The 15,309-nt window shown below is 43.0% G+C and overlaps 1 long non-coding RNA gene across 4 annotated transcripts in view; it reads right to left on the bottom strand.

The window, feature by feature from the left end:
- Positions 1-3,826: 3,826 nt before the first annotated feature.
- LOC144298403 (uncharacterized) overlaps positions 3,827-15,309 on the bottom strand; it is a 42,919-nt gene continuing 31,436 nt past the window's right edge. For all 4 annotated transcript variants that reach the window (XR_013365388.1, XR_013365387.1, XR_013365386.1 and 1 more), the window contains exons 3-4: positions 4,506-4,607; positions 3,827-4,405 (exon numbers count right to left, since the gene is read on the bottom strand). This is a non-coding gene — a long non-coding RNA (uncharacterized LOC144298403). The remainder of the gene's footprint in view (positions 4,406-4,505; positions 4,608-15,309) is intronic.

Raw genomic sequence — 15,309 nt, 5'->3', positions numbered from 1 at the left:
TATACATGCCTAGGATATTATGGGATCCTGAGGAAAGGGCCCCAATCCGTCTTGGGAGTGCGGTAGGGAAACAGGAGACTTTCTGAAAGGGATTCCACAAAGGATTTTTTATTTTATTTTATTTTTAAAGATTTTATTTACTTATTCATGAGAGACCGAGAGAGAGAGGCAGATATAGGCAGAGGGAGAAGCAGGCTCCTCACAGGGAGCCCAATGTGAGACTCGATCCTGGACCCCAGGATCACACCCTGAGCTGTAGGCAGAAGCCCAACTGATGAGCCATCGAGGCGTCCCCAGAAAGGATTTTTTAAGATTAATAGACTATTTTTTTAGAGCAGTTTTAGATTCATAGAAAAGCTAAACAGATAGTACAGAGAGAGTTGCCATATACCGAAACTCTGCCCACCCACAGTTTCCCCTAATGTTAACAGATTAACAGAGTAGTGTGGCACAGCAGTTATAAGTGATGTACCAATATTGGTATGTTATTATTAACTCAACTCTATAGTTTACATTAGGCTCTTTTCTTTTTTAAGAGAGCCTGAGTGGAAGTGGGGGAAGGGGCAGAGAAAGAGAGAGAGCATCTTAAGCAGGCTCCACACTCAGCGTGCACCCCAACATGGGGCTCAATCTCACGACTCTGACAATCATGACCTGAGCCAAAATCAAGAGTCAGAGGCTTAACCAGTTGAGCCACCTAGGTGCCCCAAGGGCTCGTTCTTTTTGTTGTACAGTTCAATGGATTTTGACAAATGCATAATGTCAGGTATCTACCATTATAGAATAATACAGAACAGTTTCACTGTCTTAAAGCTCCCTCGTGCCTTCTGCCCAGTGGGGCAAGGAGAGAAGTTGCTGAGCAGGAGGCAGAGTTGCGCTACTTGTTTTGCTCCATCCTGTCCCGAGGGGGGCCTGTACTCTCTCTGCTCTTTTCAATAAATAACATTTAGGCTAAAAGCAATCCCACAAGAAACTACTCATTCAACCTTCACCTCTTGCCCTCACCCCAATCCTTGGCAATCACTTCTCTTTTATACTCACTTCAGTTTTGCCTTTTCCAGATGTTGTATAGTTGGAATTGTACACTAGGGAGCCTTCACCAACTGGATTCTTTCACTAATCAGTTCAAGGTTCCTCCAGGTCTTTTTATGGCTTGATAGCTCATTTCTTTTAATCACTGAGTAATATTCCCTTCTATGAATGTACCACAGCTTGTCCGTTCACCTGCTGTTATGGATTGACTCATGTCCTCCAGAAATGATGTGTTGAAGTCCTGGCCCATGGTACCTGTAAACATGGCCTTGTTTGGAAAAGCCTTTGCAGATGTAATTGAGTCAAGATGAAGTCATTAGGGTAGATTCTAACCCTTATGATTGATGTCATCATAAAAAAAGGAAAAGGCTGGGGTACCTGGTGGCTCAGTGGTTGAGCATCTGCTTTCGGCTCAGGGCATGATCACCAGGTCCTGGGAACAAGTCTTGCATCAAGTTCCCCTCAGGGAGCCTGCTTCTCTCTCTGTGTCTCTCATGAATAAATAAATAAAATCTTAAAAAATAAAAAGGAAAAAGGAAAAAGCCAGGTGATGACAGAGGCAGCCACAAGCCAAAGAACACCAAGGACTTATAACCACCACCTGAAACTAGAAACTAAGGAAGAGGCAGGAAAGGACTTTACCCAGAGTCTCAGAGGGAGAGACCTCTGACCCTGGTGGCCCTGCTGACACCTGGATTTCAGACTTCCAGCCTCTAGAGCTGTTAGACAATAAATTCCCGTTGTTTTGAGCCATCCAATTTGTGGTACTTTGTGACAGCAGCCTCAGCAAACAGATATGCTGCTGAAAGTCAGATATCTGAATTCTGTTTCTGACCATTATGAATAAAGCTGCCATAAACCTCCGTGTGCAGGTTTTTGTGTGGACATAAGTTTCCATCTCATTTGAGTGACTACCTAGGAGCATGATCACTAAATCAATGTTAAAACTGTGTTTAGCTTTGTAAGATTTCAACTGTCTTCCAAAGTGGCTGTACCATTTTGAATTTCCACCAGCAGTGAAATCGAGTGCCGAATGCTTCATATTTATGTCAGCATTTGCTATCATCCGTTTTTTTTTTAATTTAAGCCATTCTTACATAGATGTGTAGAGTAAGAGCCTAGTTTGTTTCTCCAAAAGTTTATTTATTTTTGTTGCTATTACTTTGAAATTTCATGGTTAATAGCCTTTTTTTTTTTTTAAGATTTTATTTATTCATTCATGAGAGATACAGAGAGAGAGGCAGAGACATAGGCCGAGGGAGAAGCAGGTCCTCAAGGGGAACCCGATTTGGGACTCGATCCCAGGGCCCTGGATTCACACTCTGAACAAGGCAGATGCTCAACCACTGAGCCACCCAGGCGTCCCCATGGTTAGTAGTCTTGAGACATCCAGTAGTCTTCCTTCCCTCCCTCCTTCCTTCCCCTTCACTTCCCTACCCTTTTTTTTCTTTCTTTGTTTCCTCCAGCCTGTCCTTCCTTTCTTTCTTTCTTTCTTTCTTTCTTTCTTTCTTTCTTTCTTTCTTTCTTTCTTTCTTTCTTCTTTCTTTCTTTCCCTTCCTTCCTTCCTTCCTTCCTTCCTTCCTTTCTTTCTTTCTTTCTTTCTTTCTTTCTTTCTTTCTTTCTTTCTTCTTTCTTTCTTTCTTTTCTTTCTTTCTTCTTTCTCTTTTTATTATGACAATTTTCAAACACAAAAGTAGAATAGTACAGTAAACTCCATGTACCCATTGCCTAGCTTTATTTTAATATTTGATCTATCCTTCATACCATTTTCTTTTTAGAGAGAAAACATGCATGCATGAGGAGGGCCAGAGGGAGAGGGAGAGAGGGAGAGAATCTAAAGCAGGCTCCATGTCCAGTGTGGGGATCCATCTCAGGAGCCTGAGATCATGACCTGAGGTGAAATCAGAGTCGAATTCTTAAGTAAGCCACCTAGGAAGAGAGAGCCTTCTCCCATTTTTACAGCAGGATTTTACACAAGATCCCAGATATTATATCATTGTATTTGTAAATACTTTAGTATGTAGCTCTAACAGATAAAAAATTTAAAAGCTAATAATGACATAATTGCAATTCTGTGATCACACTTGAGGGAGTTAACACACAGTCCATGTTTGATTTTCCCTAATTGCCTCAAAACTTGACTTTTTTTTACATTGGCCTACTTAAGTCAGGATTCAAGGTCTATCAGTTTCATTTAGCAGCTAATTCTCTTTCAATCTGTAACAATTACTCCTCCTTTTTAAAAAAAAATATGACTTGTTGAAAAAACTGGGTAAATTATCCTATAGAATTTCTCACAATCTGAATTTGGCTGATTGGACCCTTGAGGTGTTTTTAAAATGTGACATCATGCCTTGAATATCTTGTATTAGATTTCAGTTCAGTTTTTGGCAAGAATATTTTACAGGTGAGATTATGTATTTCCTATTGCATCCTATCGGGAGGCACATGATGTCTAATTTTTCTCAATGATCTCTTTCCCTCTGAAAACCCATTTCTTTCAACTTTGGGATATTTTTGTGAATTTTTCTATGAAGATATATTTCCTCTAGCTTCCTATTTTCTATGTCTTCACTTTCTAGAACTCCCAATTATTCAGATATCTGAGCTCTTGGAGTGATTTTCTAATATTACTGTTTTTTCTCCTTCTCTATGATTCGTGTGTGTGTGTGTGTGTGTGTGTGTGTGTGTTTGAGTCTCCTTTCTGAAAATCATTTTCCAACCTGTATTTAGTCAGAGTTCTGTGTAGGAGACAGAAGCAGAAACCACTCTAGATATTTTTAAGCAGAAAGAACTTTAATATAGGAAATTAGGTGCTTGCATACTCATTGAGAGAGTTGGCATTGCCAACTTGGGGAGGGCAGGAAGGGGGTGGGAAGGGAAGGACAACTCTTGTTTCAAAGTCACCAGAGCTGTGATTGAGAGGTCGGGGGTTGTTATGGCTACTCCTGCAGCTGCCACCTTAGCTTCCTGATCCCATGAAGCTGGGGACTGGGTACTGGATTGGAGAGTCTGGCCATTGACATTTGCCTCAAAAGGAGAGTTCAAAGGCCAGAGAGCTGTTGTCTGGCTTGAAAAAGAAGTTGAAATCGTGGGGTAGTCTATGACATGTCAACTCAGTGAGGTCTTTAATATCCATCCAATCCTTTTTGGCTTTTTGTTTTAATGGAACAAAGGCTGAAATCCTGACTTAGAGAGATCTGTTGGTGTAATCAGAAACACAGCTCCCATGGTCCTCACTTACTTTTCCACAGAAGAGTAGACTGTGTGGTAAGATACCAGAATTCTCCAAGATTTCTGAATTGAATTTTGGTCATATAATCACCTTTGCTCTCATATAAATGAGGTCACTGGAAAGGCAGGCATCATTAACCTAAAAAAAAAAAAAAAAGATTATGAGTCTGTATTTCAATTTCATGATAACTGAACCAGAAATAAGTTTCACAGTGTGTCTAGGTTTTGCAGATTTCTACCTGCAGAGAAAGTGGGGAGGCATCGTCATGCTCCAGTAGTTCCTCTAGCCTTGGAAAGTTCACAGAGCTATCCGCCTCCAGTCTGTTTCTTCAGGGTGCCAGCTGGGCAAAAAGAACCATTAATTTGTTGGGTGTTTGTGTGTGTGTATTTTAAGACTGATATTTTTTAGCATTTAATTTTAAGTAAGAAAACACCTGCTGTATTCATTTGAAATAATGTATTTTTATTACATGGTGATGTGTGGATATACTTTCATTGTAAGAAAACTAAAATATTAAAGATTAAAAACTAAAATCCCCTGTGATCACTGCCCCCCAGTGCTGTTTCTCCTCCCCAGAAAGTAACCAAGTGGCAATTATATAGCAGTGCACATTAGTCACAGTAGGTCAGGTCATGCTGCAATAACAAACATCCTCAAATTCTCAGTGCCTTACAACAACAAAGGTTTATTTCTTGATCCTTACATGTTTGTCATGGGTTGGCTTCAGCTATTTCCCTGGACATAGGTTGAAGAAGCAGCCAAGATGCGCTAATCTCATGGCAGAGGGGAAAGAAAGAAGGGTGGAAGCTTTAAAAGCTTCTGCTTAGAAGTATGGCATTTTCACTCACATTTCCTTGGTCAAAGCAAATCATAGGGCCAAGCCTGACTCCAGTGGGGGTGGAGATGTATAATCCTTCCATAGGGAGGGGCAGTGAAAAGGTTCCCATAGTTTTCTAGAATTCATAAAATTATAGAAATACATAACATTTTAATATAATTTATTATGGGATTGAATCTTACTTTCTACATGCAAAAAAAAATATCTTAGAAGTCTTTGCATGTTATACAAATAGATCCATCTCCTTTTCAAACAGCTGCATAATATGCCATAATATGGATGTACTATAGTTCATTTAGCTATTTCCCTACTTGAAGATGTTTAAATTGTTTCTAATTTTTTATTATTGCAGACAAGGGTGTAGCAAATATCCTTGCACTTGCCCCATAGGCATATGTGCAAGTGTTTCTCTAGGGTGGGTACAGAGAAGTAGAATTGCTGATGGATGTCCTGTGCCAGTTTTCTCTCTGAATCCTAATATGGCATACTCGCAGAATTCCAAAGAGAGCTTAATAAAGATTGTTTACAGAGAATAGTGCGGTGCCCCAGGGCTGGTAACAGTGGAGCTATCACCAGCCCTGGGCCAGAAGGAGCAAAGTGAGAGAACTGGGGATTAGACCTGGGAGGAGAGTCATGTGGAATGGGATGGGTGAAGCTAGCCCAATATGGCCCCACAAGGAAGAAGCTGAGAGAATAAATGCCTCAAATCACTCTTTTCCCTCTGGTCTCCTACTGGGCTGACCTGAACATGCTCGTACTTACAGATATGGTTCATTTTCACCATTCTGATGGTGCTTAATGCATGAATATATCACAACGTACTTATTTATTTCTATAACACACATTGAGATAGGTTGATTCCTCAATGCTGCAATGAACATACTAGAATGCCTCATGGACCACACTTGCAAGAATGTCTTGGGTATATATTTAAAAGTTGAGCTGCTATATCACAATATATGTACATTTTTCAGCTTTACTACAAATGGTTAATCTACATTGATTGTACCAAGTCAGAGTTCCACTAGCATTGTTTGAAAATCCCTGTTTTCTCCATACCTACATTAACATCTGGAATTATTAGGCTTTTTGATTTTGCCAATCTGATTGGTGTGAAATTGTCTCTGCTTGTCTTAATTTGCATTTCCCTTATTACTAGTGAAGGTAAGCATCCTTTCCTATGTTTATTGATGATTGCGCTTCCTCTTTCAATCTCTTTACCGTATCAATGGAAAAAATATGACAAAGATCACACAGTTCAGGGCGCCTGGATGGCTCAGTTGGTTAAGGGTCTGCCTTTGGCTCAGGTCATGATCCCAGGGTCCTGGGATCAACCCCAAATTGGGCTCCCTGCTCAGCCAGGAGTCTGCTTCTCCCTCTCCCTCTCCCTTTGTCTGGGCCCCCATACCTGTCGTGTGTGCATGAACTCTCCCTCTCTCAAATAAGTAAATAAATAAAATCTAAAAAAAAAAAAAAAAAAAGATCACAGTTAATCAGCAACAGTACTGGGTTTAAAACTTGGGTCGTCTAACTCCAGTGTAGTCTTTTTTCCAGCACATTGAACCGCTTCCAGATATAAATTTTTAGAGTGCTGTTGTTTCTACTAACAGTTATATCAAAGAAAAGATCTTTTCCTTTCTAATTAAATGTTGGGGCTATGAATTGCCGATAGTTGGATGCTGTATCAGTAAAGGTTAGGTTTGTGAATAAAAGAGATGCCAAATATTAGTGACTTTAACAAGTTAGAAATTGTTTTATTTCCCCTCTCCTGTAAAAGTTGGAGACAAGAAGTTTGGCATTGATTTGTGCTATGAAGTCTTCTGGGACTTAGGCAACTTTAATCTTGTTGCTTCATTCTACATAGCTGCTACTTCCAAGTTCGTCTCATATTCCGAAATAGCTGCTCCAACTCCTGCCATTATATCTGCATCCAAGTCAGACAGAAAAGAGAAAGAGATGGGTGGAGGGGATGGTGGAGGTATTGGGTACCACACAGTTGTCTCTTAATGAAGCTTCTAGAATCTACTATGTGATTATCTGATATACATCCTATTGGGCAGAACTCAGCTACATGGCCATACTTGACTATAAGGGAATTTGGGAAGATTAGTATTCATTTGGGGGACCATGTACCTAGGCACAAGGGAGATAATTTCTAAATAATATTCAGATTCCAGGAATTGTACACTCATTTTTCTGTGGCAGGTGAGTTGGTCCTGCTTTCTAGGAGGAGTGTTCCTGTCCTCTGACCTCCATGACCTTTGGCTCTTTCTTCAGGGAAACTCTGCCTTGTCCAGAATCCTCATGGCCATATCTAATAGACACTAGTCTATCACCTTCTGGGGAACCTGCTCAGATTTTCAGAGTCCTGTTTCCCAAGGATTTGGGAACCCTGGAACTTCTCGTTGCCTTGTAGAAGAAAGAGAGACATTTATTAGGAGACATTTCGTGGTCTCTGCCACAGATCCTAAGAAAAACGTCTGGCCTGATTTTTTCCATGGTTAAGGCCATGAGTCTCCTATGTGGAGATTAAGGTCTAAAGATAGTTCTTGGAAAGATCATATAGAATTGAAATTATTCAACTCCATGTGTGTTATCCTCTATATCTCTGTAGATTTATACCAATCAGCTATTGCTGCATTGCGAGCCAGTGGTATAAACTCAGTGGTATAAAACTCAGTGGTATAAACTCAGTGGTATAAAACAAACTCAGTGGTATAAAACAACCATCATTTATTTTCATGTATACTTCTGCAGGTTGACTGATCTAGGCTGGGCTCAGCGGGGCTTGCCTGGGCTTGGGTCCAAGCTATAGACTAGGTCAATATCTGCTCTACGTGTCTCTCATCTTTAGATTAGCAGGCTAGCCAGGCCATGTTCTCTGGGATTGCAGAGGCACAAGAGGGCAAGGTCAACCATGCAAACACATCTCAAACCTCTGCTTGTGTCAAAACAGCTAGCATCCCATTGGGAAAAGCAAGTCACATGGCCAAGCCTAGTGTCAGTGGGTGGAGAAAAAAATAGTGCACGGCTCTTCACCATGCGAAAGAAGTAGTGTAACCAAGCCCACCAGTCTCCAGCATCAAAAATTCTTTTCTTCCACAGAGGTCGCCTGCAGGAAAGATTGAAATATTTTTAAACAGTTTGACTTACCACAAAGTGGTTTTTAATTTATTTTTTAAAAGATTTTATTTATTGGGCACCTGGGTGGCTCAGTCGGTTGTGTCTGCCTTCAGCTCAGGTCATGATCTCAGGGTCCTGGGATTGAGCCCCGTGTCGGGTTCCCTGCTCAGTGGGGAGTCTGTTTCTCTCTTTCCTTCTGTGCTCTCTCTCTCTCTCAAATAAATAAAATCTTTTAAAAAATAAAGTTTTTATTTATTAGAGAGAGAGGGAGGGAGGGAGGGAGGGAGGGAGCAGGAGCAAGGGACATAGGCAGAGGGAGAGGAAGAAGCAGGCTCCCTGCAGGGAGCTGATGTGGGGCTCAATCCCAGGACCTGGGGCTCATGACCTGAGCAGAAGGCGGATGCTTAACCAACTGAGCCACCAGACACCCCAACATGAAGTGATTTTTAAAAAATCAGTTACTGGGATCCCTGGGTGGCGCAGCGGTTTGGCACCTGCCTTTGGCCCGGGGCGCGATCCTGGAGACCCGGGATCGAATCCCACATTGGGCTCCTGGTGCATGGAGCCTGCTTCTCCCTCTGCCTATGTCTTTGCCTCTCTCTCTCTCTCTCTGTGACTGTCATAAATAAATTTTAAAAAAATTTTAAAAAGATAAAAAATCAGTTACTCTAATGCATTAGTCAATTTGTGGCCCTCAATTCTTCTGTCCTGATTTGAGGGTGTCAAGAAATCCATCACTAAACGCTTGCCCAGCAAGTCGAACATTGCATTTTACTTCTTTGTTAATGGCTTGGAACCCATAAAATAATCTATATGTTATTTCTGTATGAATTGGCCAAAATACGTCAGTTATTGCAGCTGGATGGCAGGCATGGCCTGAGCCCAGGTTCACTAAGTGGATAGTGCGCAGAACCACTGTCACGCTTTAAATCTTCCTCCCATTATGCATGACACTGACATTGTCTACTTACTAGCTGTTCCTCTTATTTGAGCAGCACTGCAGAGGAGACAGGTATCTGGCTCTGTAGTGGAAACGGTGGCATGCTGCCCAGAACCACAACTCCGGGACCAAGAAATCTATTCCCCTAGCTGCTGAGAACATTGGCTGTGGGACAGTGCTCAATTGAGTCCCTCGTGGAAACTTGCCCTTGGCTGATGAGTGCAACTTAGCCCAAGTATGGCATCCAATGACTGAACCAAGTGGAAGTCCCAAGGTCCAGCCTCCTTGCCATCCCCGCTCCATACTACTCCTCCCTTCCCTCAGGGCAGGCATCAGCTGGGGCCTCGGATGAGGCTGCGTTGCAGTTTGACTTGTCCCTTCCACCTGTGCTCCTGAGGGTGCGCTGCGGTAAGCTTTCTGCATGCACCCCTCCACGCTGGAGTCTGGTTCCTGGGGAACCTAACCTACAATAGGCTCTAACGTCACACGGAGCTGGCCGGAGTCTTATCTCAAATCCCCACTAGCTATATGGCTTCAGACATTATGAATCCACTGTAAGCCTCTGTAAGTCTCAGATTTTTAATCTCTAAAGATGCAATAATAGTAGTATCTGCCTCTTCTAGATACAGCAGGGGATGAAGAGAAATAGTGCATGTAAAGCACTTCACACGGTATCTGGGGCCTGTTAGATTTAGCTGAAATGTAATCACCCCTGTTTACTCAGCTCCTTGCCGGCATTTCCAAAAGACTGCGTCCCCACTAGAGCAGAAATAGACCCATTGTGCCACCTTGTTTCCAGCAGATGGCGACAGTGGACAAGGCTGCAGTGCTGTCCGGCTCCCTTCCAATTGCCGCTGCTCACAGGTTATGCATCCGTTTCCCATGCATTAGCTCATTTGAGTCTCCATCAACCATCTCCCAAGTGCTGACCTTTCTATCATTTATTCTCTCATCCCTTCTCAACAAATGCTTACTGAGCACTTACTCCAGCCAAAGGCCAGTTTTAAATCTTTTCTAAAACATCACAGTGACTAAGAAATAACAGCAAAAGGAAATAAAATTTCAAGCCACTGCTGAAAAGTTGGATTTTGAGATGAAAAGATAAATTTTAGGCACTGGCACTGGGCTGGTGCCAACCCGTTCAGGAAGGAGGCTGCTTTAATAAAGCAGAAGCAGCATAATATGCCTGAAACAGAAGCAGGAGGCAATGGTCCCTCTGTAGGAGCAGCTGAGGTGCTTTTGGAGAACCATCCACAGGCCTTTCCAAGGGCTATTGATCTGAGGACAGAACACCTGGTCCCTGGGCTGGTTCAAAGTGCCAAGTAGGAGAAAGAAGAAAGAATCCATAAAGGAAGTGTCGGAGTGCTTGGGAGGAAGGGTTAGCTGGCCTGTATTTAGGACCTCCAGATCGCAGTCATTTTGCTGGTCTCTCAACTGTGCAGACAGGCCAGCAGGCACCCCTGGAAGCCACCAGCCCAGGGCCTGGCTGAGGTCTATTTCTGTGGTGGGGAGAGAAGCTGCCCACCTCAGCCTTCTCGAATGTGCTCCAGAACTGTATGGGAAAGCGCTTTCCTGAAGGTCACCACACAGGGTTGTCATCAAGCTCAATTGAGGAAATGTATGTAAAGTTGCTGGTTATCCGAGAAGCTCTCATTAAATGATAACTATTTATTACTGATGATAATACTACCACTACCAATCAATGGTTCTTATGGTCTTCTCTGTTATAATTGCCCAGAGCAAGGTTTTATAAGAGGCATCTGGAATGGCAATCTACAGAGAGATTTGATTATTTGGGGGTTACAAGAGGATCCAGGACTCTGAAGGTAAAGAAAACACCAAGTCAGGGAAAGGAACACATAGATGAACTCAGTAAAATCTGTTGAATGGATGGCTAAGGGGGATTCTCTTCTTTTTTTTTTTAATTAAAGATTTTATTTATTTATTCATGAGAGACACACAGAGAATGAGAGAGAGAGAGAGGCAGAGACACAGGCAGAGGGAGAAGCAGGCTCCATGCAGGAAGCCAGACGTGGGACTTGATCCCAGGTCTCCAGGATCAGGCCCTGGGCTGAAGGCGGCACTAAACTGCTGAGCCACCCAGGCGGCTCAGGGGAGTCGCTTCTAACAGCAAGAATCACGTTCATGATTTCAACAAGCATAAGTGGAGACCTACTCTGAGCCAGGTACTCTGCTTGTTCTTGTTGCTAAGGAGATGAATAAGCATCCTGTTTGTTTTCAAGGAGCTCCTAGTGCAAGGGAGGAAAGCCAAGGTACCTACAGGGTCTAGTCTGGTGACAGAAATGAGGAAAGTGGATAAGGTGTGAAGAAGGAGCACGGGTAAAATAAATATTTTACTTTCTTTAATATATTATTTAAAAAACAGTATTGCAAGAGTTATGACAAATGGCTCTGATATGAGGCTTTAATGCAGAGACAATAGGGCATGGTGGGGACTGTGAAGAAATAGAGAAATCATGCTCTAACCAAAGGGGACTGCTGCCACAAGAGTGGAGAACTATACCCATCTTACTGGATTTCCAATTTGTCAAGAGAAGCCAGGAATTGGAATTGTTACAGGCAATCTCTTAATTTTTAATTTGTGGCAATGAATTTAAAAAATGTAAAAACACCATGTGGGCCCACATAAAATAGCTCAAATGAAATATAATTCAGTCTTTTTTTTTTTTAAAGATTTTATTTATTTATTCATGAGAGGCATAGAGAGACACAGGCAGAGACACAGGCAGAGGGAGAAGCAGGCGCCTCTCAGGGAGCCTGATGTGGGACTCGATCCCCAAACTCTGGGATCACGCCCCGAGCCAAAGGCAGACGCTCAACTGCTGAGCCACCCAGGTGTCCCACATCTTACCATCTTGACACTTAGCAAGCTGTGTAGAAATTGCCCGTACGCCCATCTGTCTTTCCAATTGGACTGGAGATCATACACTGAACCCTCAGGCTCAGGTCTGGCATTAAGTCTTAATTATGGGGATGCCTGGGTGGCTCAGCAGTTGAGCGTCTGCCTTTGGCTCAGGGCGTGATCCTGGAGTTTGGGGATCGAGTCCCACATCAGGCTCCCTGAGAGGAGCCTGCTTCTCCCTCTGCCTGTGTCACTGCCTCTCTCTATGCCTCTCATGAATAAATAAATAAAATCTTTTTTTAAAAAAAAAAGATGGTAAGATGTGATGTGATGGGTGCACAGAAGAAGAGCTGGTGGCAGGGGGGTGGTCTTTGAGGAGGAGAAGACACCTGATTGGAGATCTAGAAGAAGGCCCAACTGGCTAGGGAACTGGGGTCTGACAATCTAGTTAGGGGGAGTGAGACAGGGGAGTTCAGGGGCCCAGTGGACTGTCAGAGCTCAGGTGTCAGATGGGGTGGGGGACAGGGGGCATGAAGCTGGGGAGGTGGGCAGGAGCAGATGGAAGGCAGCCTTAACTGCATCATCTGTATTTAATGATTTCCTACTTTTCCCTTATTGTAATTTCTCCTGTTCTTGATAGAAAACCAGAGGTTTTGTCTGTACCCCAAAACCGGCCATTTTCTGTTATAAGTGGAAGCTCTTTCTGCTCTCAAAGTTGGCAACACCCCTCTTTCTCCTTTTCCTGCTTTGGCTCACCCTCATCTGTGCCTCACTTTGATCCCTACAGTATTAAAGAAAATAAATACTTTTGACCTTTGTCAGAACACCTTGGACTTGCCAGTACAAAAAGAAACAATTTGCACAGGAGGAAATGATTCCGTTCCTCCCAAATGAATCCTTCTCTGTGTCCTGAGCCAGATGCAGTTCTGATTCAGAGACCATAGGGGTGGCCAGCAGGACTCTGGGCTGGAAGACAGGAGTCCATTGTAGTCCTGGTTCTGTGGACTGATGCCTTGTGTGGCTGTGGATCAGAGCAGGCCACTTGTGCCCAACCTGCAAAAGCAGGTGGTTTGGATGGTCTCCCAGAACCTTTTCCATCAGGACCGAGGGCCCAAATCTCTTGTACACAGATTCAATCTGGACCTGATGTCTGTGATGTGTTGCCAATCTGACCAGTGTGTGCAAACGTCAGGCACTGTGCCAAGCTCTTGCCATACATGATTTCATATAATCCTCATAAAAGTCTTACCCCACTTCATAAAAAAGGAAGCTGAAGTCTAGGAAAGTTGCCCAACGTGATGAAGCTCGTATGTGCACCTCAAAGACTATGTTATTTGACACAAAATGTAGTTCATTGTGATGGTTAGTTCTGTGTCGACCTGGCTGGGTTAAGGAATGCCCAGAGAGCTGGTAAAATGTTATTTCTGGGTGTGTCTGTGAGGGTGTCTCTGGAAGTGATTAGCATTTGAATCAGTAGACTAAGTAAAGACACTCAACCTTGCCAATGTTGGGGGGGGGGTGGGAGGAATCACTCAATCTGTTGAGGGCCTGAATAGAATAAAAAGGCAGAGAGGGAGGGTGAATTTGCTCTCTATGCTTGAGCTGGGACATCCATCTTTTCCTGCCCTTGGACACTGGCACTCCTTGTTCTCAGGTCTGTAGACTCAGACCAGGACTTATACCATTTGCTCCCTTGGTTCCCAAGCCTTTGGGCTGTTACAACGCTGGCTTTCCTGGTTCTCCAGCCTACAGACATCAGATCACATGTGTGATCTGCAATTCTTGCAATAAATCTCTCTTTTTCTCTCTTATACACACATATACACACACACATATCCATATCCACTCTCTGGACAACCCTGCTAATATGTTCATATACATGACAACATATCAAACAGCACAGGACAGTTTACCATGAAAAGTAAACTCTCATGCCCATTTCCCAACTCTCTTGGGGCAATCTCAATCATTTTGATTTTCTGGTGATTATCTCCCTAAACATGAACAACAGCTGGGTGTTGTCTTATTTGTGTATGTCTTTATTGTGTATGTCTTTATTGTCTCTAAAGTTGAATTATACTCCCTGCTTTTTTTCCTAATGTTGATACTTACATATTTACAGTTCTCATTTCTCCCCATAAATTCAATAAACATAACCTCTATTTTCTTCTTCCATCACATGGACAGTCCCTTTTGACACTGCTTCTTAAGAGGAAGGCAAAAGCAATCTTCTTTCTCTATCTTTCCTCCCTGCTTTTATTTTATTATTATTTTTTAATTTTTTAAAATTTTTATTTATTTATGATAGTCACAGAGAGAGAGAGAGAGAGAGGCAGAGACACAGGCAGAGGGAGAAGCAGGCTCCATGCACCGGGAGCCCGGCGTGGGATTCGATCCTGGGTCTCCAGGATCGTGCCCTGGGCCAAAGGCAGGCGCCAAACCGCTGGGCCACCCAGGGATCCCCCTGCTTTTATTTTTGACCTTTGGCCAGCCTGTCTGATTTCAAAAGTTCCTCACCCCATTTAGTTGTGTGCAACCAGTGTGTGACCAGTGCCAGCTGATGGGTTGTGGGAGAGAGTGACTTTTGTTACCCTAGGCTGGAGTATTTCACACATGCTCTTCTGTCTGCTGCTACACTTGGCAACACTCCACATGGGAGAGCCTCCATTAGTCTGGGTCCCTGGGGAGCAGAGCACCCCAACTAATATACAGTCAATGTGTAGTATGAGGGAGATGTAAATCTTTGTTGTCCTAAGCCTCTGAGAGTTTGGGGGTTATTTGTTACTGTAGCATAATCAAGCATATTCTAACTGATGCAGTGAATGTTATTACTTCTGTCCTGCAAATACAACCAAGACTTTAGTGTTTTGTCCATACTTGTTTAAATAAACAAATTACAAAAAAAAAAGACAAACTTTCTCTGTCCTGGCAAGTTTGAAACTGTGTTTATCTACCCCCCTACTTGATTACATTTGGCTGGGAATAAAATTCTAGGTTAAAAATCTCAGAACTTTCAAGATACTCCATTAGGGACATCTGGCTTTTCACTTCTGATGAGAAATCATCATCATCATCTTCTTCTTTTTCTTCTTCTCCTTCTTCTTCAGGTTTATTTATTTATTCATGAAAGACAGACACACACACACACAGAAAGAGAGAGAGAGAGAGCAGAGAAACAGGCAGAGGGAGAAGTAGGCTCCATGCAGGGAGCCTGATGTGGGACTTGATCCCGGGACCCCAGGATCACGCGCTGGGCCGAAGGCAGGCGCTAAACCACT

This window comes from Canis aureus, chromosome 26 (assembly GCF_053574225.1).
Source record: "Canis aureus isolate CA01 chromosome 26, VMU_Caureus_v.1.0, whole genome shotgun sequence".
Lineage (NCBI taxonomy): Eukaryota > Metazoa > Chordata > Mammalia > Carnivora > Canidae > Canis > Canis aureus.
The sequence above is the reverse complement of the archived record's forward strand: the minus strand, read 5'-3'. Positions and strand labels throughout refer to the sequence as shown.